Source organism: Terrapene carolina, unplaced genomic scaffold (genome assembly GCF_002925995.2).
Source record: "Terrapene carolina triunguis isolate 2854851 unplaced genomic scaffold, T_m_triunguis-2.0 Scaffold193, whole genome shotgun sequence".
Taxonomy (NCBI): domain Eukaryota; kingdom Metazoa; phylum Chordata; order Testudines; family Emydidae; genus Terrapene; species Terrapene triunguis.
In genome coordinates this window covers 10,049,222-10,074,628 of record NW_020664544.1, presented here as the reverse complement: position 1 = coordinate 10,074,628, position 25,407 = coordinate 10,049,222, and positions in this window count along the sequence as shown.

Sequence of the window (25,407 nt, the reverse complement as noted above, 5' to 3'; positions counted from 1 at the left end):
CTGAGGGGCGGGCTCAGAGCTCCCTAGCTCCGCCCACTCCAGCCTCCGGACGGGCTCTTCCCTCTCCGGGGCAGCGGGGAGCCACACCGCCTCCCTACAGAGCAGAACAAGGAACAGTCGGAGTCCTCTGATTTCCTGCTCTCGTCCCTGTATCCCCCCTCGCATTGCTCAGTAACAGAAAGCGTTGCCTTGCTTCGAGGAGTCTCTCTCTGCAACGGGGTGACAAAGAGCCAGTGACGCTATGCTTTGAAGTCTGCTGGTCCCCTCTCTCCATCTGTCTCTGCGGTGCTGGTGCTGCTTGGAAGAGAAATGGCAACAGTGTAAAGGCTAAGAACATTGAGATTAGCTGGTTGGGCTGCATCCTGACTCAGCAGCTGCTATCAATCCTGACCTGTGTGCTTCCTTCTCCCTCCCAGTTTGGAAATCTCTGTCTCTTTGAAGACAAGAGGATGCACCATGCCGGTGCACCCTCCGCTCACCCATTGCAACCTGTTAACGCTGATCTGTGCAATCAATTTAGCTTTCAGGGCTGATGCCTAGGAATTAGAGGGGGCTGGTGTTTGTAGCATCTGAAAGCTCCTTGTCGTCTAAACTTTGCAGCAGGTCAGCCCACTGATCGAGAACCTTCGGCTCTCCTCCGCCTGACCAGGCAGATTTCAGTATCCTGCCCACACCACCATCCACTTACCGTTTTCACTGCTTCATGCTCACTTAGCTCGTGTCACTATGCAGCACGCCACAACGGGGACAGGACCCAGTCCTTCAAGCACAGGAACCCATTACATGAGCTAAAGGAGAATTTCCATCTGATGCCAGCAGGGAAGGGTCTATGGTACCCATGTCATCCACACCTACTCCCTGGGCTGTTCTGTTCCCTTCTAGCTTTGGCTGCGGTACTTATGAAGGTTGATGAGTCCACTACCAACTAGGCAGGGCCATACAGAGGGGGGGCCAGGAGGGCCATTTGGCCTGGGCCTCAAGTTCAAAGGGGGCCTCAAATTTAGACACTTGTTAATTTTTTGGCATTTAATACGTTTTGCAACGTGTTTTTATGCGCATCCCTATCGGACCAAAATGTGACACACTCTCTCAGCTTAGAGCTGCAGATTTAAGCAAGTAAGAGATGTGATTTGGTAAAGGACATAATTTTTTTGTTAACTGATATAGATTTTGTCATATTAAAGAGTTAAAAAGATTAGACCGTGATGAATGTGTCCTCTCAGATCAGCTGATTATATAAACAAACCACTACTAGTGGCTGGTGCTGGATCAAGTGTGTGTTGAAAGGTAGAGAATTGTTACATTTTAGTGTCTTTATAGTTTTACGTCTAGTTGACTAAGGAATTATTTATGTGTGAGAATTCTCATTATTATCTTTATATGATAGCTAAAAAAGGTGACTGGTTGGTTGGTTGAGCCCTAGCTTGGTAGCTTGGCCATCATCATAGGCTTTCTTAGTCTATAGGCCCAGATTCAAGGTGAAAACTTGTGATGACAATCTTGTACAGTGAGTTTCGTGAGGACACACGTTTGAAATTTTTGGACATTATCCCTCTGTCTGTATCCGTGTCTGTGTTTACTATATATATATTTCATTCCTTTGTCTTCAGTTCAGCCTGTTATATTATACCTTGCATGCTTGAGTTTTGATTCAGTGATAGGGATAATATCCTGTCTGACTGTTTCATTTTGTGCTCTTAATTAGTATTCCTTCGTTTTAAGTCTTTTCAGCATTTGTGTACCATTCAGCTTTGTGTACATGTCTACAATAGAAGATTTCAAGCATAGATAAGCTACTTATTTACAGCAGAATATTTCAAGTGTGGATAAGCTACATATTGACCAGATAGATCACTATGAAGAGGAGATTTGAAAGTGGTGCAAACAAGAGACGGCAAAAACAACTGAGTGAAGCAGCAGCTAAGAGCTCAAAGCCAATAACTTCATTTCTCAAACCACTGGAAAACACGCCTTACCCAAAAAACAATGCTACAGATAATGAAAACTCCGCAACTGCAACAGGTGATATTTCAATGCCAGTACGTGAACATGAGGACAGTAGCCAAGAAGGAGATGTGCCAACAGTAACAGATGCAGCAGAAGATCCTGTGTATGATCAAGAAACTCAACAGAAACAGGAAGATGTAGCTCTTACACAGCAAGAGCAATTCATGAGTACTACAGGTTTGACTGTGACTGACATTGGAATTATTGACAAGAGCAATGCTGCCCAACTGCAAGCTTTTCTTCAAATTACTTGTTTTGAAATTCCAAGTAATATTCCATGAGATGCTGATAATCATGCTTTCCCTACTCGTCTGCTGACAAAAACTCTTCCAAATGGTGAGACCTGCACAAGAGACTAATCATGCTGGAGTACGGAAAAACAATCTCTGTACTGTGCACCCTGCTTCATTTTGAACAAAAGTGCTGCAAATGCATCAGTTCTCTCTGATCAATCAGGATGGAGCATCAACAGAGGTTGGAGGAAGTTGAAAGACTGAATACCACCACATGAGAGTTCAACGTCACACAAAGGACACTATGTTGCATGGAAATCAGCCAGTAGGGCAGCATCAGCTGAAAGTTCAGTTGAGAATTTACTCTTGACTGAACTCTCTACAGAAACTAATAACTGGAAAAAACTTCTTGAGCGCATCCTGAAAGTCATCCTTTTTCTTTCTGAGCGGGGATTGGCTTTCTTTGGTTCCAGTCAACATATTGGTGATCGTGCAAATGGAAACTTTCCAGGCATAGTTGAGCTCCTCAGCAAATATGACCCGCTTTTATCAGAGCATATTAAACGTGTTCGAGAATCGCAAGAGAGTCAAAAGCACATGCAAGTCCATTATCTCTCCACACTCATACAAAACGAGTTTATTGAGCCATGTGGATAATTCGTACAAACAATAATTCTTGATGAGACTCGAAATGCCAAGTATTTTTCAATCATTGTTGATGCCACTCCAGATTGTTCTCACAAGGAACAGACTACTATGGGTATTCAATATGTTAAGATTGTAGACAGCTCAAAATTTCCAATTGAAGAAAGGTTTATTTTGTTTGATAATTTCACGAGAAAAACTGGAAAAGAAATTGCTGCTCAAGTACTAGCAATTCTAGAAGGTTTTAAGTTAGATGTTCATGTCTGCATTGGTCAAACCTATGACAATGGATCTAATATGGCTGGGAAGTACAAAGGTGTACAAGCAGTTCTGCTTGAGCATAATTCAAACTGTATTTTCTCCAGCTGTGGAAACCTCACACTAAACCTTGTAGGCGTGAACTGTGCTGAATCATGCAAGGAGGCAATTACTTACTTTGGAACTGTTCAGCAAATGTACAATCTCTTCAGTAGCAGTCCACAAAGGTAGGAAATTCTGAAGCAATATCTTCCTGTTTCACTGCATGGGATGTCCAAAACTAGATGGTCTGCACAGATTGATGGTGTTCAGCCAATTGTGCAGCATTTGAATTCAGTGAGAAAGGCTTTAAATGAGCTTGAATCTCTTAATCTCACTGCACAGGCTCAAACTGAACTTCAGTCTATTCAGAAGCACATTTCCAAATTTGAATTCATTTTGATGTCATCTTTGTGGATGAAGCTACTTACAATGATCCACCAAACTAATCTGATAACTGAAGCACGCAATGCTATACTTGATGTTGAGAGGGATAACATTGAAAGTCTTATCTATGACATTCAACAGATTCGTGAACAATGGGATGCGATCCTGACTGAGTCCAAATTAGTAGCACAGAATATTGGCGTTTCATCTGAGTTCTCCACCAATCGCAACTTACCTACTGAATCCGATGCCGAGCAGCATTATATGGTCAATGTCTTCCTTGTCATCATTGATTCTATTCAATCAGGTCTTACACGTCGATTTGAGTCACTGCGACTAATTTGTATGCTTTTGGGGTTTCTCTGGCATTTCAACAGATTGAGTAATGAAGATCTACTTTCTGCAGCTGAACAATTTCAGCAACAGTACAACAAAGAAATCTCAAAAGATCTCGGTGACGAGGTCATCTTCCTCAAACGAATATATTCCACAAACTTTAAATTGGATTGCAAGCCAAAGGAATTGCTTCAAGAAATACTCAAACTTGAACTCACTGGGGTGTTTCCTAATATCACAATTGCATTGCGAATTTTTGTCAGTTTGCCTGCATCAGTGGCTTCAGGTGACTGCACCTTCAACATGTTGAAGCAGGTAAAGAACATCACCGTTCAACTATGGGACAAGAGCATTTGAATGGGCTCACCATGCTTAATATCAACTGTGACATTGCACAAAAGCTAGATTTTTTCCTCACTATTTAGTGCATTGGCACAGCAAAAGGCTAGAAAAGTTTTTTTGAATAAAAAAATATTCAAATTATGTCTCATTCTTTTTTTGGTGCCTTATTTTGTTTTCATGTGTCGTCATTTTTTATTTTTTGTTATGGCTAGGGGCCTCAAAAGCTGGAAGTGGCCCAGGCTTCTCTGGACTTCTGAGAGGGCCTGCAACTAGGTGAGTGTTTTAGATTCGTGGGTCCCAGGCAGGGGGGTGCGGGTCTGGAGAGGAAGTGACGTCACTTCTGAGACCGACTGCACCAGAGGCAGGTAGGAGAGGCTGGGGGAGGCGGTGCCTACCCAAACAGCCAGGCATGGCCCCGCCCACACTCCGCCCTCCCTCCCCCCAGGGCCCTGTTTCGGCGGCGTCACTGCACTCCAGGGGACTGGAGTAGGGTGACCAGATGTCCCGATTTTATAGGGACAGTGATGATTTTGGGGGCTTTTTCTTATACCTGTTATCCCCCACCCCCTGTCCTGATTTTTTTCACTTTCTATCTGGTCACCCTAGGCTGGAGCCACGCTGCCTGCCTTCCTGGGGCTGGGGAGGCTGTGGTGACGACACCACATGCTCCCCCTCCCGGCGCGCTCTCCCTTCCGGCATGCTCGCCCTCCTGGCATGCTCTCCCTCGGGTGGAAGGGATGGGGGTAGCCTCCCGCAGCCAGCGGTTCACCAACCGCCCATGCGGCGCTGGCCCACGGGGCCCTCAAAGCATGGGGCCCGGAGCAGTCACCCCAATTCGCCATCCCCTAGGGACAACTCTGGTCCCAGGTACGCTCCCTGCTACCAGTGACCCACCCAGGGGTGTGGCGTTGTGCGCACAGATACGCAGTTCTTATTCCATCCGGTAAAGGGCCATGGTAACACACAGGCTTCTAGACAGTTATTTACAACGCTACGTCTCGATGGCATGGGAAGGGCCACCAGGAGTTTGGGTTTGGTTTCCCCAGACGTTATGCTCTGAGCTCATGTTTGCATGAACCATCATCAAGCTTAGCTTCTTCCAAGCTCGCTGGCGCCCTGTGCTGACTGGGCTGGTGCCAGAGCTGGTCTCCCCAAGGGCAAGGAGCCCGAACCATGACTTGAAATCAGTGGAAGCATTGCACCCAGCCCGTGGCGAGAATGCATTAAAGAGCCCACCATGTTGAGCCCCCTCTGACACGGTTTCATTGACTCATGCTAATGTGCAGGTGCTGTGGCGGCCATCTTGGCCCACACATTGGGGATTGAACCAGGCCCCTCCAGAGCTCAAAGCAGGCTTGGCTATTGTTTGAGGTGGGTTATAGCAGGCTCACACCCCGGTGGACCATCCCAGCGTGAGGACCAGGAAGAACATAAGAACGTCCGTACTGGGCCAGACCAAAGGTCTATCCAGCCCAGTATCCTGTCTTCCAACAGTGGCCAATGCCAGGTGTCCCAGAGGGAGTGAACCTAACAGGTAATGATCAAGTGATCTCTCTCCTGCCATCCATCTCCACCCTCTGACAAACAGAGGCTAGGGACACCATTCCTTACCCATCCTGGCTAATAGCCATTAATGGACTTAACCTCCATGAATTTATCTAGTTCTCTTTTAAACCCTGTTATAGTCCTAGCCTTCACCACCTCCTCAGGCAAGGAGTTCCACAGGTTGACTGTGCGCTGTGTGAAGAAGAACTTCCTTTTATTTGTTTTAAACCTGCTACCCATTAATTTCATTTGGTGGCCCCTAGTTCTTATGTCATGGGAACAAGTAAATAACTTTTCCATATTCACTTTCTCCACACCAGTCATGATTTTATATACCTCTATCATATCCCCCTTTAGTCTCCTCTTTTCCAAGCTGAAAAGTCCTAGCCTCTTTAATCTCTCCTCATATGGGACCCGTTCCAAACCCCTAATCATTTTAGTTGCCCTTCTCTGAACCTTTTCTAATGCCAGTATATCTTTTTTGAGATGCGGAGACCACAGCTGTACGCACTATTCACACTCACTCACAAGTGAAAGAGAGATTTTACACTGCTGCTCCCAAAAGGCCGAACAATCTCTCGTTTCCCACCCAGCCCCTTGGCCACCCCATCCCCTTTTTCAGTAGCCTGTTAGGCCAAAATCATGAGATGCTTAGCATTAGATTCCATTTTTTAATGAAACAAAAAGGCATCATCCTTTGAAATAAATCCCAAAGCATCACAACTTGTCGTCTGTGACAGCCACTCACTGCTCTCTTGTGATACCTAACATCCCCCAGGGCTCGGTAGCCGGTCCCACGCTTTAGTCTTGCCTGGCTTCTGTCATTCACTATTCAGTATTACATGGCTGATCCTTTAGGTTCATTGATTGCCTCGGGCAAATCCTTCAGCAGCAATTCCTGTGCTGTCAGCCTGTCCGGCTGAGATGAGCGAGCCGAGGGCTCAGCGCTTTTAGAAAGGCAATGCCGGCTGGCTTTAAGAGGCTAGTGGACCCCAGCACCGCTGATTCCCCCTGGAATAGGAATGGCCTGGCCTCCCCAGAGAGCTTCTGGAATGCAAAGCTAAGAAGGCATTGCAAGGCCCATACTGACTGCATTCTTTGCACTTGGGGGAAATCTGATGACTGATGGGGTGGGCTGATTGTCAGTGAGCTCTCATTGGTGCCCAGCCTCTCCGGAAATACAGCTTCTTATTTAGGTGCCTAAAAATGGATGTAGACACATGTCCATAGGTACTGGAACTAGGGGGGCTGCCGCACCCCCCTGGCTTGAAGTGGTTTCCATCCAATACAGAGTTGACAGATTGGTCCAATGGCTCTCAGCCCCCCCACTATCCAAATTCTTCCAGCCCCCCTGCACATGTCTTTAGCCAAGCGTGATGACGATGGTGTTAGTTCATAGGGAGTTTAAGCAGAATTAATCCTTTCTCACTTACCGTTTTCAATGTGCTTTAGTGTGTTGATACGGGAGCTGACTGAACTTAGGGTGTCCCGATTTTATAGGGACAGTCCCGATTTTGGGGTCTTTTTCTTATATAGGCTCCTATTACCCCCCACCCCAGTCCCAATTTTTCACATTTGCTGTCCGGTCACATTACAAATCATATCTGTCAGGAATTTAGCCTCTTTTTATCATTGATGCACCTTCCCTGATTCTCTGTGCCTGTCTTTCTTATTCCTAAATATCCGCCAAATAGGCTGAATGAATAATGTTCCCCCGAAGGTCTGTTTGCTTTACGTATTCTCTGCTTGTTATGGATGGTGAGCGGTGGGGTCATCTCAGTGACAGAGCAGCATCGCCGCTCCTTGATCAGAGATAAGAAACTTAGGTAAACAGTCAGATAACAGGGCTCGGAAGGATTACATTTTTATCGGTAAATGTTAATAAACGCCAATTTCACTGTACACACACAAACCAACGGGAAAATATTTCCTTTGGTAATATTAGAAATGCACAGCTAGGAAAAGCAAGAACGAGGCTGCCTGAGAAAATATTGGTTTGCTTGAAGGTTATTTACTTTGGCTATTTTGCCATGCAGTGTTGACAGTTTGTGTTTGAATGGTTATAAAGCTTTAACTTTTTTGAATTTCAGCCTCTACTGTCATTAAATCATTATTGGCCGACTTTAAAAAGTTATAATTTAACTTTTTAATTTAAAAAGTGAAAAGCCCATAATTTGGGGCAACTGCGAACGTTTAAATCAATAAAAACCTAAAAAAAAATGCTTAAAAATAAACATGGCTAGTAGCCGTAGAAATTACCACAAAACAAAAATCCAATTCGGCCAAGCCTAAGGCTACCCAATAACATGCTGTGCGATATGAATGCTCATCTCTGCAGCTTGCAGGATTTATACATATTTTCATGAACACACTGCAGCCTTTCAAATACTCATGAAAAATGAATGTGACGCTACAAATCATAGCAAAACAAAATCTTTTTTTTTTTTTGCACAAATCACATTTTGTCATTTTTGCTTTACTATTAACCAGTTCTTAAATCCCTCAGCGAGAAGAGGTATAAAGAGCCCACCCAGACCAAGACAGGGTGAATAATGAGGCCCTGTGGACCCACCCTCCTGGAGGAAGCATGCGGCTCAGTGGTGGCTCACTAGGAGAGGGAGCAGACTTGATCTAGATTCTCCTCACGGTCACACCGCTGCAGCTCCCTTGAAAACGTTGGTATCGCTGAGACCGGGACTGGGCCTTGTGTGTCTGGGGTTCTTCTGCTCCAGAGATCAGCAAACTCTTAACGGCTCTACAGCTGGCAGCAGCAGGGCCGGAGGCGTTTGCCAGCAAGGCGGCTGAGTTCCCCTGGTAGCAGTTTTAATTTACTCCTGGGAAATTTTGGCAATTGCTAGACACTTGGGCAGCCAGAAACTCCAGGAGTGAGGGTTGCCAACTTTCTGTTTGCAGAAAACCAAACACCCTTCCCCCGCCTGTTTTCTGAGGCCCCACCCCTGCTCACTCTGTCCCCCCTTCCTCCGTCGCTCGCTCGCTCCCCCCCCACCCTCGCTCACACGCACATTTTCACCGGGCTGGGGCAGGGGGTTGGGGTGCGAGAGGGGGTGAGAGCTCTGGCTGGGGGGCTCTGGGGTGGGGCTGGAGATGAAGAGTTTGGGGGGCAGGGAGTTGGGGTGTGGGAGGGGATACAGGCTCTGGGCTGGGGGTGCAGGCTCCAGAGTGGGGCCAGAAATGAGGGGTTCAGGGTGTGGGAGGGGGCTCCAGACTGGGGCAGGGGGTTGGGGGGTGGGAGGGGGGGCTCCAACTGAGGGTGCGGGATCTGGGGTGGGGACAGGGATGAGGGGTTTGGGGTGCAGGAGGACGCTCCAGGCTGGGGCGGGGGGGGTTAGCGTGTGGGGTGCGGGGAACAGGCTCCGGGTGGCGCTTACCTAAGGCATCTCCTAGGAAGCTGCCAGCATTTCCCTCTGTCTCCAACATGGAGGCACGGCCAGGCGGTTCTGTGTACTGCCCCTGTCCGCAGGCGCCGCCCCACAGCTCCCATTGGCCGCGGTTCCCAGCCAATGGGAGCTGCAGAGCCAGTGCTGGGGTGGAGACCAGCATGCGGAGCCCCTGTGGCCATCACTAAACCTAGGAGCCAGAGGGAGATGCTGGCAGCTTTCTGGGAGCCACACAGAGCCGAGCAGACACCCTGCCTGCCCCAACCAGACTTTTAACGGCCCTGTCAGCAGTGCTGACCAGAACCGCCAGGGTCCCTTTTCCCTTTTCGACCAGGTGTTCTCGTCGAAAACCGGACGCCTGGCAACCCTACCAGCAGCCGGTCCCTGTGTGATCTCTCCCAGCCATTGCTGAGCGCTCCCTCTCTCTCTCTCCTTTGTATTGCATTTAAACACAAGGGCTTATTAAAGTGTTGTAGTACAGAGATTGTCACAACATATTAGCAGAGCATCTCCGGATAATTCCCCTCCATCAGCTAAACGACTTCTCATTTCAGGGGAAGGTTTTAGGAAATTCATGCACGTGTTACACAAGGCTCAGCAAATGGCTCTGATTTGCTTTATGGGGCTTTAACGCAACATGTCTGATCCTTTACTTGATATTTTTCATGCAGTTCTTACTCTCCAGCCGGTGACAATTATTTTTTACTCTCTTTTCGCTTGGCCTCAGCTGTCTGCAAATCTGCTGACAATATGTTCCCTTTCTGCACAGTGACCGTGCTGGGAGTCAACAGGACGCTTCCTGGGAAGAAGCACTAACCGGGTGAGTGAGGGCGGCCGGGCTGGGCCCAGTACAGCACACGCCCGTTTATCCAAATAGCAGGAGGGACACAGGTTTTATCCAGATAATTGGGAGTTTGGATCATTGAGAGGGCAGGCGCCATTCAGTCAATCAGCAGCGGTGTGGCCTTCCCCGTGGCCAGGAGCTTGTCCTCTTCCTGGCAGGGAGTCTCTGCATTATTATCCACCCCGCTGCATTATCCAAATCCATTCCTTGTCCCCCAGTGTGCCGCGGAGCGCGCGCATCTCCTGTATCTCAGGCTGGGGGACAAGGAAGGGATTTGCATAATGCGCGGGGGGTTGGAAAACAGGGTTTCAGATAAACGGGAGCAATACCTTACACAGAATTCCTGATACATGCTCTGCAGCGTGGCTGAGATAATGTTGCTCATGGAACCCCAACCTTTGCGATCCATTCAAACTGGCCAACTTAACGGTGTCCGGGGCAGCTCACTACTGAGAGTGCCAGTCTCAGGGCAGACACCCCAAACAGGGCAGACGCCCCAAACTGCTGAGGTGTTCTCTAGTTAGATTTCACCAAGCCAGTAACAAGCTGAGGAACTCCTGGATTACTATATTCAGGGCCGGCTCCAGGGTTTTTGCCGCCTCAAGCGGCAGGAAAATAAATAAATAAATAAAGTCGCGATCGGCGGCAATTTGGAGGTAGCTCCACCGCGCCGCTTTCTTCTTCGGCGGCTCTTCGGCGGCAGGTCCTTCCTTCCGAGAGGGACCGAGGGACCCGCCGCCGAATTGCCTCCGAAGAGCCTGACGTGCCGCCCCTTCCCCTTGGCCGCCCCAAGCACTTGCTTGCTGAGCTGGTGCCTGGAACCGGCCCTGACTATATTAGTCTCACCATGGAGCCACAAACAGTCCCCCTTAGGCTCTCCAGCGCATCTTGCCACCCAGACAAGCTGGGCTAAGTGACGACAGGTTATTAAAACCAAAAATCATCTCACATTAGGTTACTACCCGCCCCAAAGGGCCAGTCACTTACCCCAGGTCAAGGGATACTCAGGAGCTCACACCAAAGACGACGCTGTAGCCAATTTCTCTAGTAAATTAACTAAAGATTTATTAGCTAAGAAAAAGAAATGAGAGCTATTGAGAAGTTAAAGCATGTAAAATACTTTACAGGTGAGTCTATGTTTACAGTCCAAACGATAGCAGAGACGTAGTTTCTGCGAGTTTTCCAGAAGTCTCCCAAAATGGTTTTGGGGACCTCAGTCCAATCGCTCAGAATTCCCCGTCAGAATTCATCAATCCAGAGATGCAGAATCGCTCCCAGGGCTCCTTCTTGTAGTCAAAAACAGCCTGGCAAGTGTTCTCCGCCCAGCACGGGCCCTTGCTTTGTTGACTAAATGCAGACAACGTTGTGGATTTTCCATTGCTGAACGCAAAGACCCATGCTTTGAAGTTCACATGCTACTTCATTTACAGTTCCAAGGCTCCAGTCTCGTTTGGTGGGCAGTTATACATAAAGCATTTAGTTAAGGCCAGCCAGACAATCCTTCATTAGTTTTCAGGAAGTTTTATATATTAAGTGAACTCACATCTACACGCTAATGCAGCCCTTTGATCTAGGCCTCACTAAGTTCACTGTAAATCAATACGTTTCAAAGGAGTGAAGGCGATGCATTAGCATTTCACTAGCTTCCATGCATTTAGAGCAAACGTAATTACCGGACGTATGCCATGTACCTGTAATGTGATACCGTTCCCTTTTGTTCTGTGCCTGTGCCTTTGATTTGAGCTGGCTCCTGGGTAGGCAGGTCACACATGCAAACAGCCATGTGCATTGTGCTCCCTCGGGCTGTGCAAGACGCTCGGTTGACCGCAGCAGAGCCTCTGGCGTGTAAATGAGAGTGGAATCTGGCCAAGAGTTTGTCATAGGATTTTTGTAAAGTGCCTTGGGGCCTATTTGGATGAAAGGCGCTAGGCGGAGCTGTGAAGAAAACCGAATTTCGGCTCTGCAGGGAATTCTGACATTTTGAAACATCTTTACACGCTGAATCGGAACAAATGGCAAAAAATCTGAAATTAAAGTTTGGAAAAATCTCCACTTGGGACCATTAAAATGGTTCACTTTGATAATATCATATCATATCATTAATTAATAAAGAAGTAATAGCTCTATAGCTTTCTTCACCATAGGGGCCATTTAGGGATCTGGGGCAAAAATCTGTCTGGGGATTGGTCCTGCTTTGAGCAGGGGATTGGACTAGATACCTAGGTCCCTTCCAACCCTGATAGTCTATGATTCTATGTATTTTTGATAGGTGTCCAAGCCCCCTACAGCAAAACTGCACCAATTAGAACCCCATATTGGCGTACTCCTCCTTTTGCCCCTCCCCTTTTTTGTCCAATCAGCAGGCTGTATGGTTTAAAAGTCCCTCCTACACTTTCCTCCCTTTCCAAAGCCCTTAGGTTTCATTTTTGGACGTATGAATTTTTGGTGTCATCAGCCTTTGTGTGTGTGTGGGGGGGGGAGTTGATGTTTTTTAAATTGTATTTAATTTATCCTTCCTGGAAATGATAAAATAAATTAATATAGATTTCATGCCTTTTCCTTATTTTAAGAGGCCAGTATGCTTTTTACACAGTCTGTGCTTTTCCAAATAAAGTCTGTTAAACAGGTGTACAAAGCCTTCATGTCAGAAAAATAAAGGAGAAATGTTGATACACTAACTCTCTCTCTATATATATTAATATATAGGATCATGCTTTTTAGAGGAAAATATGCTTTTTATGCAATTTTTAAATAAATTCATTAAATAATTGTACAAAGTCTTAATGACAGAGGAATAAACGAGAAATGTTCATGTGTGTGCGTGTGTGTAAATACATATGTATCTAAAATTAGAGCTGGGAGAAATTTTTTGGACAAATAGTTTGTTTGTCAAAAAACACAGTTTCAGGGCAACTGAAACGATGCCCGAATTTGTGCCAAGTTTGCCGAATAGTTTTGACCAAACTGAAAAAAAGTTTCAACCCACGATAGTTGATTTTGACCCTCATGTGATTCAGACAATGGCTGGAGGAGAAGCCATGGCGGTTACTGCCCTTATAAGCTGTTAACCAGTGGATAGGGCGCTCACCCGGGAAAGCCTGGTGCATTACCTTGTTTATAAAGTTTTGCCTCAATGAATTACCCAGCATGCAAAAACGATCTCAACCAAACAACAAAGTCTCAACGTGCAATTTCCGAATGGAGGACAGAGGCTTCTCAGCAGGCTCATCATCTGTAAATGGCGAAGCAAATTTCAGATTCCAGGGTACCGTAGAAAATCTCATTACAGAGGGGCTCGAAAACAAAATGGTAAGACAAGTCATCCGACTGCATGAAGGGCAGAGATAAAGTTTGTAGTTGCTGACACCGTTATCTGAAGAAAGATGCCCCCCATAGGCATCCTCTTATTTTCCTGACTTTTTTTAAAGCTAAAACCTCCGTCTTTTGCTAAACCTTCTGTTTTAATCACCTCAAATAAAGTTTTGAAAAATAAGCTAGCCTGTACTTTTAAAAGTTGAATATGAAAACGATATGGCCAGGGGATAAGAGAACAGCCTGGGTTTTAAGGGGACCCTGACGACCGACTGAAATCTTTTTTTGTATCCATTTTTTGTTAGTTGTCATACACTAGCATGGGCAAGCGTGTGTCATACAGCTGTTCTCCCCAACTTCAGGAGGCAAGATTTCTCCTGATTGTTTTGCCAGTCTCTCTAATCACTTTTTCTCTAGCTATCAAAAATAGTCAATAAATAACCTTAACAAAAACAGTAGGTGGATTACACCCTGGGTGATATTTTGCAGAGGTCCCTGCAAAGCAACAGTTACTTTTTGTTGGTTTGTTTTATTTTTTATTTTTTATTTTTCATCACATTGAATCCATTTGTCGGTTCTCTACATTTGACTTTTATACAAGCTGTAACCCAAGACGCTTTACAACATTAAATAAAACAAGACTGGCAAAGATAGACCTGAAAAATTGCTGAAAACAGAACTGTTATGGTGAATCAAGCCTGAATGCCTGGGCACTAGGGGAGGATTAAAAGGCACAGTTGAAGTGGAAGAGGGTGTGATTCCAGGGAGGACTGGAAGAAACAGGTTGCTGGGTGGTTCAGGGATACTTTGTGGTGGCCCAGGCGCCCCACTGCCCGTGTACTAACCATATACGCACAAGTACACGGGCCCCTTGTCAGCTATATGCTGTACGTCTTTGGGTTTTGATAAACTGTAACCACAGTTGCCAACTTTCATGCGGTAAATGAGCACCCCGACTTTCACAATAAGCCAAAAATCAAGCTGATCCCATTTCAAAACAAGCCAATCCCTAAGAACCCCAACACTCTATGTGACTAGATCCCCCCGGGGTGCAGTCTGGGACTGTGGTGGGCCCGCTGTGCACCCCTGACTCTCTCCCCCTTGCCCCTGCTTGCCGGGAGCCGATCAACAAAAAGAAGCAACAAGCTACAAGCCAACCAAGCAACAAGCTACAAGCCCAAAACTAGCCAACCAGCAACTCACAAGCCAATTAAGCCAAAAACAAGCCCAATTTCTGCATTTTTCCCCCCACGGGTTTGGCATGTCTGACAGTAACCCACCAAGAAGTAAAAAATATAACAATAATACCTACCTCCTTCCCTTGTGGCCATCCTGCTGGGCCCCGAACAGAAGTTCTTCCTTACCTAGGGAAGGAGACAAAATAACTTTTGAAGCATTTGTCCCTATGCTATTGGCTAAAAAAATATTGCACAACCACTGCATAAAAGAAGACACGCCATTCGAAAAGGCCTTTTTGGGTGTGTCTAAACACTTTTCCATTCCTCTGCTATGAAGACATTGTACAATTATTGAACGACTTTATTAAAAATGGCACTAAAGGCGTAAAAAGCATGTTTCCCCCTTAAAATAAGGAAAGGGTAGGACATCTCTATTCATTTATTTCTTTGTTTCCAAGGAGGATAAATTAAGTTTTTTTAAATATAATGTCCCCCCAAAATAGCCAACCAGGCCAAAAATGCACATGTCCAGAAATGATACCTGCGGGCCCTGAAAGGGAGGTGAAGGTCGGAGGGACGACCAAACCCATGTAATCCGCTGATTAGATAAGAAGGGGGGGTAGGATAAAAAGAGAGGCACACAGTCTAATACTGGAGTGTCGTTGGCACAATACAATGGTAGCGGGCGTGGATGTCTGTCAAAATATACACGGTGTGGAAAGCTATAGCGCTATTACTACTAATATAAAATATAATATCTACTTGTAGAATATTGCAATTTAGATTTGAATATACACTAATATTCAAGTTGACATGATATTATTTGCACCGATCGTTGAAACAAAATGTTTTCACCTTCATGTCGCCACATTTCAATCTCCTATTCGCGAAATTAAACGGGGAAAGTCAAACTCATTCATTTTAACATTTTCCCATCGAAAAAGGTCCGTCGAAACTGACGCGTTCCTGCTTCAGTTTCCACAAAACCACCGTTTCCGATGTAAAACGGCTCCGTCAGCCAGCTGCGAGGCTGAGCAAAGACAGGCATCTCGTTACCAGTGCTGTGAAATTGCAAGCCAGCCAGCACACACGGATCAAGCTCCTTAAGCCCTGCCAGTGTTTGAAGTGATTAAATGGAAGATCTATGGACTGTGTAATATTCACAGAGCAACCGTTAAACTGACTGTGGGCTGATCCAGATCTTTTGGCTGGAATAATGAGGTTAATCATGCAAACTCATTTCATGACTATTAGTTTTGCTACGCTGGTTCTCCACAAGCTTCCGTCGGCACAGCGTTAGCATGGGAGGAGAGGGTTCTCGGACCCATCAGAAGCCCCAGGCGTGGCATTAACCTAGGTCTTACCGCTCATTTGCATGGAATTTGGCATTAAATTTGCATCTTGGGGAGAGTGTGAAGGTTTCCTGCCAGCCATGCCTGAGTTAGGATGGGTTAGTGCACTGTACTCATGCAGCAGTGCAATAATACCTCGCTCCCCTATAATACTCTTCATGCGTAGATTTCAATGTTTTTTCAAAGGAGGTCAGCATGATTATCTCCATTTTACAGATGGGGAACAGAGGCAAAGAGAAGGAAGTGACTTGCCCACAGTCCAACAGCAAAGTGAGGAATTGAATCAAAGTCTCTTGAGCCCTAGGCCAATGCTCTGTCCATTAGGATGCACTGCCTTCTCCCAGCACAGGAGCAGTGTTGAGAGGGATCCAGCGTTACCCAGCCACTGGGGCCAGGAGGACGAGGATCACGCAGAAATCCCCATCGTTCACCTCAGTGGAAGTCAGTAGGCCTCACTCATGCGGGTGTGACTCCGGAGTGACTCCACTGGCGTCAATTGGATCACAGGAGAGTAAAGATGAGGGCAGAATCAAGCCTGGTGGACTCTTACAGATGTGCATTTACATAATAGGTAAACTGAGGCACATGCAGACTAAATGACTTGCCCAGCATCTCGCAGCTTTAAGAAGCAAGAGGAGGAAGGCTGGGCTTGTGGACTGGGACTTATCGGGTCCAATCCAGTTCCTCCATCCAGGATCCTGGTTTTCCAGAGAGCCTGCGGCTTGGTTTTCGACTGGCATGAAGGACGCTGGGTTTGGAGCCTGGTCTGCAACTCGAGTGAGAAATCTTGATGGTGCTTTCATATTATTTTAATCAGGACAAACTGGGCCCAGGTTTTACAGTTTGCTGGAACGTGAAATTCCTGGACCCCAAACCAGAAGAAGGAAGCCCCTGCAAAGAGAAATGGAGGAGTTTCCGAGGGCTCTAAAAATTAGGAGGAATGGGTCTGATCCAACCCCTCAAATCCAAACATTCCTGACCCTTAGTGGATTCCAAATCTGGACCCTCATTTTGGACCCATCCCTGATGTTAGGCGTTTATTACCAGGCACTATTGGGAAAAGAGAAGGCAGTTGAATGTGTCTGGCCCCTAGGTGGCACCTCTGCACTGTTCTGCCTTCTGCTCCCTCCCTCAGGCGTGATCTTCTCTCATCACCAGCCCCACCAGACGGGCAAGGGGTGGGCAGAAACTCTTGACATCTCCAGCAGGTGCTGGAGGCTTGTGACATCACACAGCAATCGCCACTGGAAGGAGCTGTGAGGTCCTGAGACTGGAGAGGACCAGCTAACATAGGAAATAGGGGAAATTCCACAGTCAGGCACAAATGTCTGGAATGTCACAGGGAAGGTCCATTTTTAGTCTGTTCTTGGTGTATGGCCCTCTTTTGCCCTCGGCCCTGAGGATGAGAATTCAGTTAGGCTTTCTGGAAATATACTGAACTGACCATTGACTTCTACCCCATTTCGGAGCATTTACAGACGTCCGCTTCACAACGCTCCTGTAGCTCGGGTATTAGCCCCACTTTACAGAAGAGGAAACTGAGGCACAGTGAGGGGACGTGACTAGCCCCAGGACGCACAGCACATCCGTGGCAATGCTGGGAAGCAAACCGAGGAACCCCAGTCCCCTGGTCTAACCAATAGACCACGCCCCTTTCCCTTGCCTCTGGACGCAAAGCAATTGATGAATGAAGACCTACTTATTGATGGTTCGTGGCCAGGAGCAATGATCGATTTCTCTCGTGCGTTGTCTGGAATGATAATTTGGTGTTTTGCTAATCTACCACTCAGTAATTGCCTTGCTGATTCTAGTCCATTAAATTGCATAACGCAGTCGTTACATTATTTCTCTATTAATGGATGGTTTTTTGAAAGCTCTGTACCCACTAGTAATGAAGCAGCCATAGATACAAAATCTGACAGCCTCTGTGTCCTCTGCAAAGGAAGCTGCATGATGTGCTCCTAATGCCTATTACCTAGTGATTACTGAAATAATAATCCCTGTCTCCTAGCGCCTCTCATCAGCAGAGCTCGAAGGACTTTAGTCTTTAGTGTGTTTATCCTCACAGCCCTCTAGGCAGGGCAGTGCTATGATCCCCATTGTACAGATAGGTAAAGAGAGGCTATGGCCCGGATCCTCAAAACTATTTTGGCATTTATTTCAGTGGGAGTTAAGCACCTAAATACCTTTCAACCTCCCCAAAGAGCCCTGCGTGGCCCTGCCCACCTCCTGCTTCCCGCCAGCGCTCTTCCCCCGTGACCAGGCTGGGGCTAGGGGGGCCGGCCTGCGACTCTGGGACTGGGGACCCTGGATGGTGTCCCTAGCCTCTGTTTCCCAGAAGCTGGGTCTGGATGACAGGGGATGGATCACTTGATGATGATCTGTTCTGTTCATTCCCTCTGGGGCACCTGGCATTGGCCACTGTCAGAAGACAGGACACTGGGCTAGATGGACCCTTGGTCTGACCCATCTGGCCATTCTCATGTCCTTATGAAGGAAGGAATGTGGGGTGCGTCGCTGGGGGGCGCCTCAGTCCGGAGGCTGTGTTGTTATGACTAGTTACAGTCAGAGCTGAGCCGAGGGATTCGGAGGCGAGGTGGGAGCAGGGGTGGCTGGCGGCTGGAAGCCGGGGGTTGAAGGAGCTGAGCAAGGCTGCTTGGTGCCGTGGCGGTGGGAGGCTGAGCTAGCTGATGCGAACTGCGCCGAGTGACTGGTGCCCAGCTGGGAGCCTTTGAATTAAATCAAAGCTAAGCCCATGGGTGATTCACAAGGGGATGCAGATACCAAGATACAGGCAGGGGAGCTGCTGCAAAGAGCCAGGGCTTGAACCTGGCCTGGGAGGAGACAGGAAGGCAGCAGAGGGCCAGAGGGAGGGCGTTCCAGGTCCCCGACCCACAGCTGCTGGATGGTTCCTTTGCTCCCTGGGCCCTTCGCCCCCTACCCTTGCCCCAGGTCTCCGGCAGGTCGATCAGAGGCGGATGTCAACGTCTGGAGAGGTAATAGGCAGAGCGGGGATAAGCCGTGAAGGATGTCGAAAGTAAAGACAAGCAGCTTATGTTTGACGTGCTCGAGGAGGGTGATCCAGCGGAGGGATGCAAAGAGAGGGGTGACATGGGAAAATGATCTTTGCTACAGCTCTCTGCATGGAGATGAGCAAGGCAAGACCGCATTTGGCCAGAGACGAGAACGCTGCAGTGACTGCGAGGTGAGATGTTGAGAGGGTTAGCTGTGAGGATGGAGCCAGAAGGCTATATGCTAGCGATGTGATGCAGAAAGAATCAGACAGACCCTGGCTATGAGTTACAGTGATGTTGACGCCAAATGACGCCGTCCTTGTAGGTTCCTTTAGTGTCGAAATCTCACTTATTTTGCACACCCACTGAAAGCTGGAGTGGGGCAAATTATGCCACTGACACCCGTTTTCTGATCAACTCTTTCCTGACGTGCGGCTTGGCACCTCCTTAAATCCCCACTGAATTTGGCCCAGAGACTTTCAGGGGAGTTGTACTCCCTTACCCTACGTTTCATTTGGCTCAAGGCCTGGAGTTGATATCAGGCACTTCTGTGTTTTATCTGCAGTATCCGCAGGGCATTCACTTTACGGATCACTGCCCAGATCACCCAAAGAGAGCCAAATAATGCAGAGGGACGTGAAAAGATTAGAACTAGGGCCAGTCAATAATAACATGAACTTGAAACTAAGGCTGTGAAATTTCCCCTAGGCCAAGAGCAAAACACGTTCCTCCAGCGAGAGGCCTTTCATTTCCGATGAAGGATGACTGCAAAGGAAGAAAGAACAAATATAAAGCGAATCTCAGTGAGTGAGAGACCACAGTGTTCGTCACTCTGTAGCATCTGAATTGAAAGTGAAAATGGAATTCTAGCCCAGCTTTACAGACACTTGGTGTACATTTCCTGTGTAGTCCTTATGAGTCCATAAGAACAGCCCTACTGGGTCAGACCAAGGGTCCATCCAGCCCAGTATCCCATCTTCCGATAGTGACCAATGGCAGGTGCCCCAGAGGGAATGAACAGAACAGGGAATCATCAAGTGATCCATCCCCTGTCACCCATTCCCAGCCTCTGGCAAACAGAGGCTAGGGACACCATTCCTGCCCATCCTAGCTAATAGCCATTGATAGACCTATCCTCCATGAATTTATCTAGTTCTTTTTTGAAGCCTGTTATAGTCTTGGCCTTCTCAACATCCTCTGGCAAGGAGTTCCACAGGTTGACTGTGTGTTGTGCGAAGAAATATTGCCTTTTGTTTGTTTTAAACCTGCTGCCTATTCATTTCATTGGTGACCCCTAGTTCTTGTGTTATGAGGAGTAAATGACACTTCCTTATTTACTTTCTCGACACCACTCATGATTTTATAGACCTCTATCATATCCCGCCATATTTCCTTCCTTGCCATTTAGCATGCTTGATGTCTAGGAATTTGCCTGGGCCTCTGCCCTGCAGCACAGGAACACCTTGCAATCGCTCGTGGATTTTGTCCTCCCAGCCCCTTGAGAGATGGGGATCTGTCCTCCCTGCCTGACAGGCTGGAAGCTGAGGTAACAGACAGACAAACTGACTTGCCCAAGTCCTACAGGAAGACAGAGTCAGGAATTCAACCCAGCCCTCCAGAGTCCCTGTTTGGTGACTTAAACACCCAGAAGAGCTTTGATTGTAGGCTCTTGAGGGCAAAGTCTTCTTAACTGGAGGCAAAGCACCATACAACCAGCGGTATCGTCAAAACAAGGCAGGGGCCATCTTGTTGTTCTGGGTTGGTACCGCGCCTAGCACAATGAGCCCCTGGTAGTGGCTAGGCCTCGGGAGATCTGGGTTCTGTCCCTGGCTCTGCCACTACCTATCTGGTTGACCTTAGTCAAGTCACTTTCCTGCTCTGTGCCTCAGTTTCCCCAGTTGTAAAATGGGGATCATGCTACTGAGTGGTAAAGGGGTAAAGCACTTTGAGATCTACTGAGGATAAGAGCTAGGCAATTCCCAGATGCTACTGTCAGACAAATAAGTGATAGTAATAATAATATTAAATATCAGAAAATTACAAGCTAGCTGGGAGCCAGCGGAAATAACTTGAGCTTCCCTCGCTCCTAAAGTGAAGTAGGCGTCACTGCTCTATTTCCCTCCACTTTTCAGTTAGGTTCTTCCGTTCCCAACCCCACTTTCCATTTTCTTCCTGGCCCTGGATTCTGGGCTCCCTCCCTACTTGACACCACTCAGCTCCAGACTTCCTTCTCCCCTGCTTTGCACTCTGCTCTGACTCCTTGGGTTCCTCCAGTGCTGCCTGTCACCCTGGTATCTGAGCCTCTTGGGAAAGGGAATCACCACTGTCATGCTGGGCCCCGCATTTAGTTTTTCTTCCTTTCTCCCTCCTTCCCTAGGTTCCCCCCAATCATAGGCACCAACTCCATGGGTGCTCCGGGGCTGGAGCACCCACGGAGAAAAATTAGTGGGTGCTGAGCACCCACTGGCAGCTCCCCATGGCCCTGCCCCCTTGCTCCAGCTCACCTCCGTCTCCTCCGCGAGCGTGCCACCGCATCCTGCTTCTCCCCCCTCCCTCCCAGCGCTTGCACCGCAAAACAGCTGTTTCGCGGGGCAGGGAAGGGAAATGCAGCACGCTGGGGGAAGAGGCAGGGCCGGGGTGGGGATTTGGGGAAGGGATCCAATAGGGGCAGGGAGGGGTGGAGTTGGGGTGGGGACTTTGGGGAAGAGGTTGGAATGGGGCGGGGCCAGGGGCGGAGGGGCGCAAGCACCACTGGCACCAAAGAAAGTTGGCGCCTATGCCCCCAATCTCTCCTCCCCACAGGACTCCCGGAGCGTTGTTCCCTCCATGAGACCTGCCCCCCCTTCCCTTCCCCCTCACTATATGAGACTGGTGATGCTGCTCCGGGCACCTCCACTGTGTGTGTTCACGTGTCTCTGTGTGTGACCGGATGTGCTTGTATCCGTGTGCATGTGTGGATCTCTGTGTGCATAAGCATGTGTAAAGCAGATGCATGAGTGTGCGTATGGCCCTGTGGCCATCAGCCTATGCATGCCCGTGAGTGGATGCATGAGTGTGCATGTGCCCGTCGATGAGTATGTGTTTGCATGGGTGTGTCTCCAGGGGTGTATGCGCTTGCATGTCTGCAGATTTGGGTGAGCAAGTGCATGGCTTCAGGCCTAGCAACAAAGTCTTGACTTTGACAAGATAAGCCCCGCACAGATCCTCCCCGCTGAGACACATTTGTAAGTCTAATTTCTGCCAGGCTCCAGTGCGCCGGCTCCGCTCCTGACTCCTGTCAGTTCCAGTGTGAACTCTCCATCAGCTCAGCAGCTTAGCGGATTAGTAATGCCGCCGAGGAGCAGGAGCCGTGGGCTCCAAACGCGATGCCAGATTCCCTACGTAGGTCAGAGGGATGGAGACGCCTCTGAACTGTCGAGATTTGACTTGCCGCCCCCCTGGGGGAGCCCACGAAGTTATCTCAGTCCCACGCGCTGTGCAGGGCACATTTCAAATTGCTTGGAAAGAAGGAGATTGTGTCAGTGCCGTGTGTGTGTCTGGGGTGGTAGCAAGGTCTAGTGCAGGGGGGGCCGACCTGTGGCTCCGGAGCCATATGCGGCTCTTCAGAAGTTAATACGCGGCTCCTTGTATAGGCTCCGGGGCTGGAGCTACAGGGGCCAACTTTCCAATGTGCTGGGGGATGCTCACTGCTCAACCCCTGGCTCTGCCACAGGCCCTGCCCCCTCCCCACTCCTTCCCACCCCCTCCTGAGCCTCGCTCCTCCCTCTTCCCCCCAGAGCCTCCTGCACACCAGGGAACAGCTGATCGGGAGGTGCGGGGCGGGAGGGAAAGGGCTGATCGGGTGAGCCGGAGGTGCTGGGGGCAGGGGAGCTGATGGGGGGCTGCTGACGTATTACTGTGGCTCTTTGGCAATGTACATTGGTAAATTCTGACTCCTCCTCAGGCTCAGGTTGGCCACTCCTGGTCTAGTGGTAAGGCTGGGAGTCACAGAATCATAGAATAGCAGGGTTGGAAGGGACCTCAGGAGGTCATCTAGTCCAACCCCCTGCTCAAAGCAGGACCAACCCCAACTAAATCATCCCAGCCAGGGCTTTGTCAAGCCGGGCCTTAAAAACCTCTAAGGACGGAGAATCCACCACCTCCCCAGGTAACCCATTCCAGTGCTTCACCACCCTCTTAGTGAAATAGTGTTTCCTAATATCCAACCTAGACCTTCCTCACTGCAACTTGAGATCATTACTCCTTGTTCTGTCATCTGCTACCACTGAGAACAGTCTAGATCCAGCCTCTTTGGAACCCCCCTTCAGGTAGTTGAAAGCTGCTATCAAATCCCCTTCACTCTTCTCTTCTGCAGATCTTGGCTCCTTTCTGTGCCCCCTTTGTCTATTTAGAGTGCAAGCTCTTCAGGCTAGGGGCTGCCTGTCTCCGGAGGTACAGCGCCTAGCGCAATGAACTCCCAGCCCTGGCTGGGGCCTTGGGTTGCTACTGGAGCAACAATACGTTTGGCTAGGTCTCCGTGCACGGCACTGTTACACATCTAGGGGCCTTGCTCTGCACATAGACATGTCGGCACAGACTGTCTAAGAGGGAGCGCACATGCCGTGCTCTTTCATGGACACTTTCCTCTCGCCAAGGTGCTAATCTGGCCCCCCATCGCCATAGTATCTGAGCAGCTGCCCGAGGCCCAGAGGAGCTAAGTGTCTTGTTCCGATTCCCAGAGGACGTTTGTGGCAGACTCGGGACTTTAACCCAGATCTCCCATGGCCTCGGCGACTGCCCTAACCCCTGAACCATCCTTCCTCTCTTTGCTTTATTTTTGTTCTTTCTTGTTTGTTATTTGCAATTCAAATATAGGTCATTGAGGCTATTAGTACCTGGTGCATAGAGAAACATAACAGTGTGGGCTGCATTACCTTCTAAAATTTGAATGTGTTTAGCACATATGCAAAACTCAAACATTTTAGGCTAGTTCTTTTGCAACACAAAATCAAAAATCCAGGCATGGCACCTTGCATTGTCCTGGACCTAGACTATCTTTCATTCTTAATCCAAACCAGGATAGGAAATATGCAACGTGTTTTCACAGCTTTAAGCCACTTTAAAAGTTCCTTCCTATGCATTCCATTTTAGATCTGCCGCAATTTGTTTTGGATTTTCTCCTAAATCAGTGGCTTTTATTTGGTTCTTTGACTAATGAAGCCATTGTGAACGCTAAGAGCACAGAGTTCTGTGCAAACGGACAACGTTGTGTAAAATTATTGGGGACGTTGAGAGTCATTACTTGGTCTTAAAATTGTAATAGGCTATTTAAAGGAGACAGAGGATGGCCTAGGGATTAGGGTACTAGTTTTTCATTTAGGAAATGCAGGTTCAAGTCCAGCCAGGAAACTGCGCTGTGCCTCAGTTTACCATCCATTAAAATGGGGACAATATTACTTTCCTGGGGATGTTGTGAGGATTGTGGCAAAGAAGTCAGATAAGTAACTTAGACAGATATTTTTTCCTTCCTCGGCATGCTGTACTGTCCTGGCAACCTGTTTCTGTCTAAATGAGTGCACTCAGAACTGAAGCAATTTAGTACTAGCTGGTGTCTGCTACAGACAATCAAATCACACTAGAAAACAAGTTGACTGGCTCCTTAAGCACTTATCTGTGGGGGCGGGGAGAGTGGGGGGAAGCTGTATGATCAAGGGGATTTCAACCTGAGTGACATATGCTGGAAGTCTCATGCTGCCAGTACTAAAACAGCCCTAGAATTACTGACTAGTATAGATGACAATTTCCTCACTCAAAAAGTGTTGAATTCTATAGTAGACCTCAACTTAACAGATAAAGAGGAACTGATCACAGAACTAAAAGTTAGTGGTAACTTGGGTACAAGTGATCAGGACTTTATCACATGAGTTATGTGCGAACAGGATAAAGTCCAAATCAGTAATATAGATACTTGGTGCTTTAAAAGGGCCAGTTTCACAAATCTGAAAACAATTGTGAGCCAATTCAGAAGAAAAATATGAATAAATGGGAACCGTTGAACATTTTATTAGATGCCCAAAAAGTCACAATCAAGAGAAGAAACAACACAGAGTCCTTGTGGCACCTTAGAGACTAACAAATTTATTTGGGCATAAGCTTTCGTGGACTAAAACCCACTTCATCAGATGCAATCAAGAGAGAAGGCCATGCTGGTAAAAAAAAACAACAATCTGGCTTAGAAGGGAAGAGAAGCTATGAAAAAAACTTTGTGTGTGTGTTGGAAGCAGTTGGAAGCAAGGGGAAGTTGCCAGGAATGAATATAAATCAGAAGCTAGAAATGGTAGAAAATTGATAAGGGAAGAGATACCACTGACACCAAATGATCTGGATCACTTGATAAGCTGGGTGCAAGCAAGCAAGATGAATTTTAATGCAGCCAAATGTAAAGTCATACATCTAGGAACAAAGAATGCAGGCCCTTCATATAGGATGGAGGACTCGATCAGGGGAAGCAGTGACTCTGAAAAGGTCTTGGGGGTCC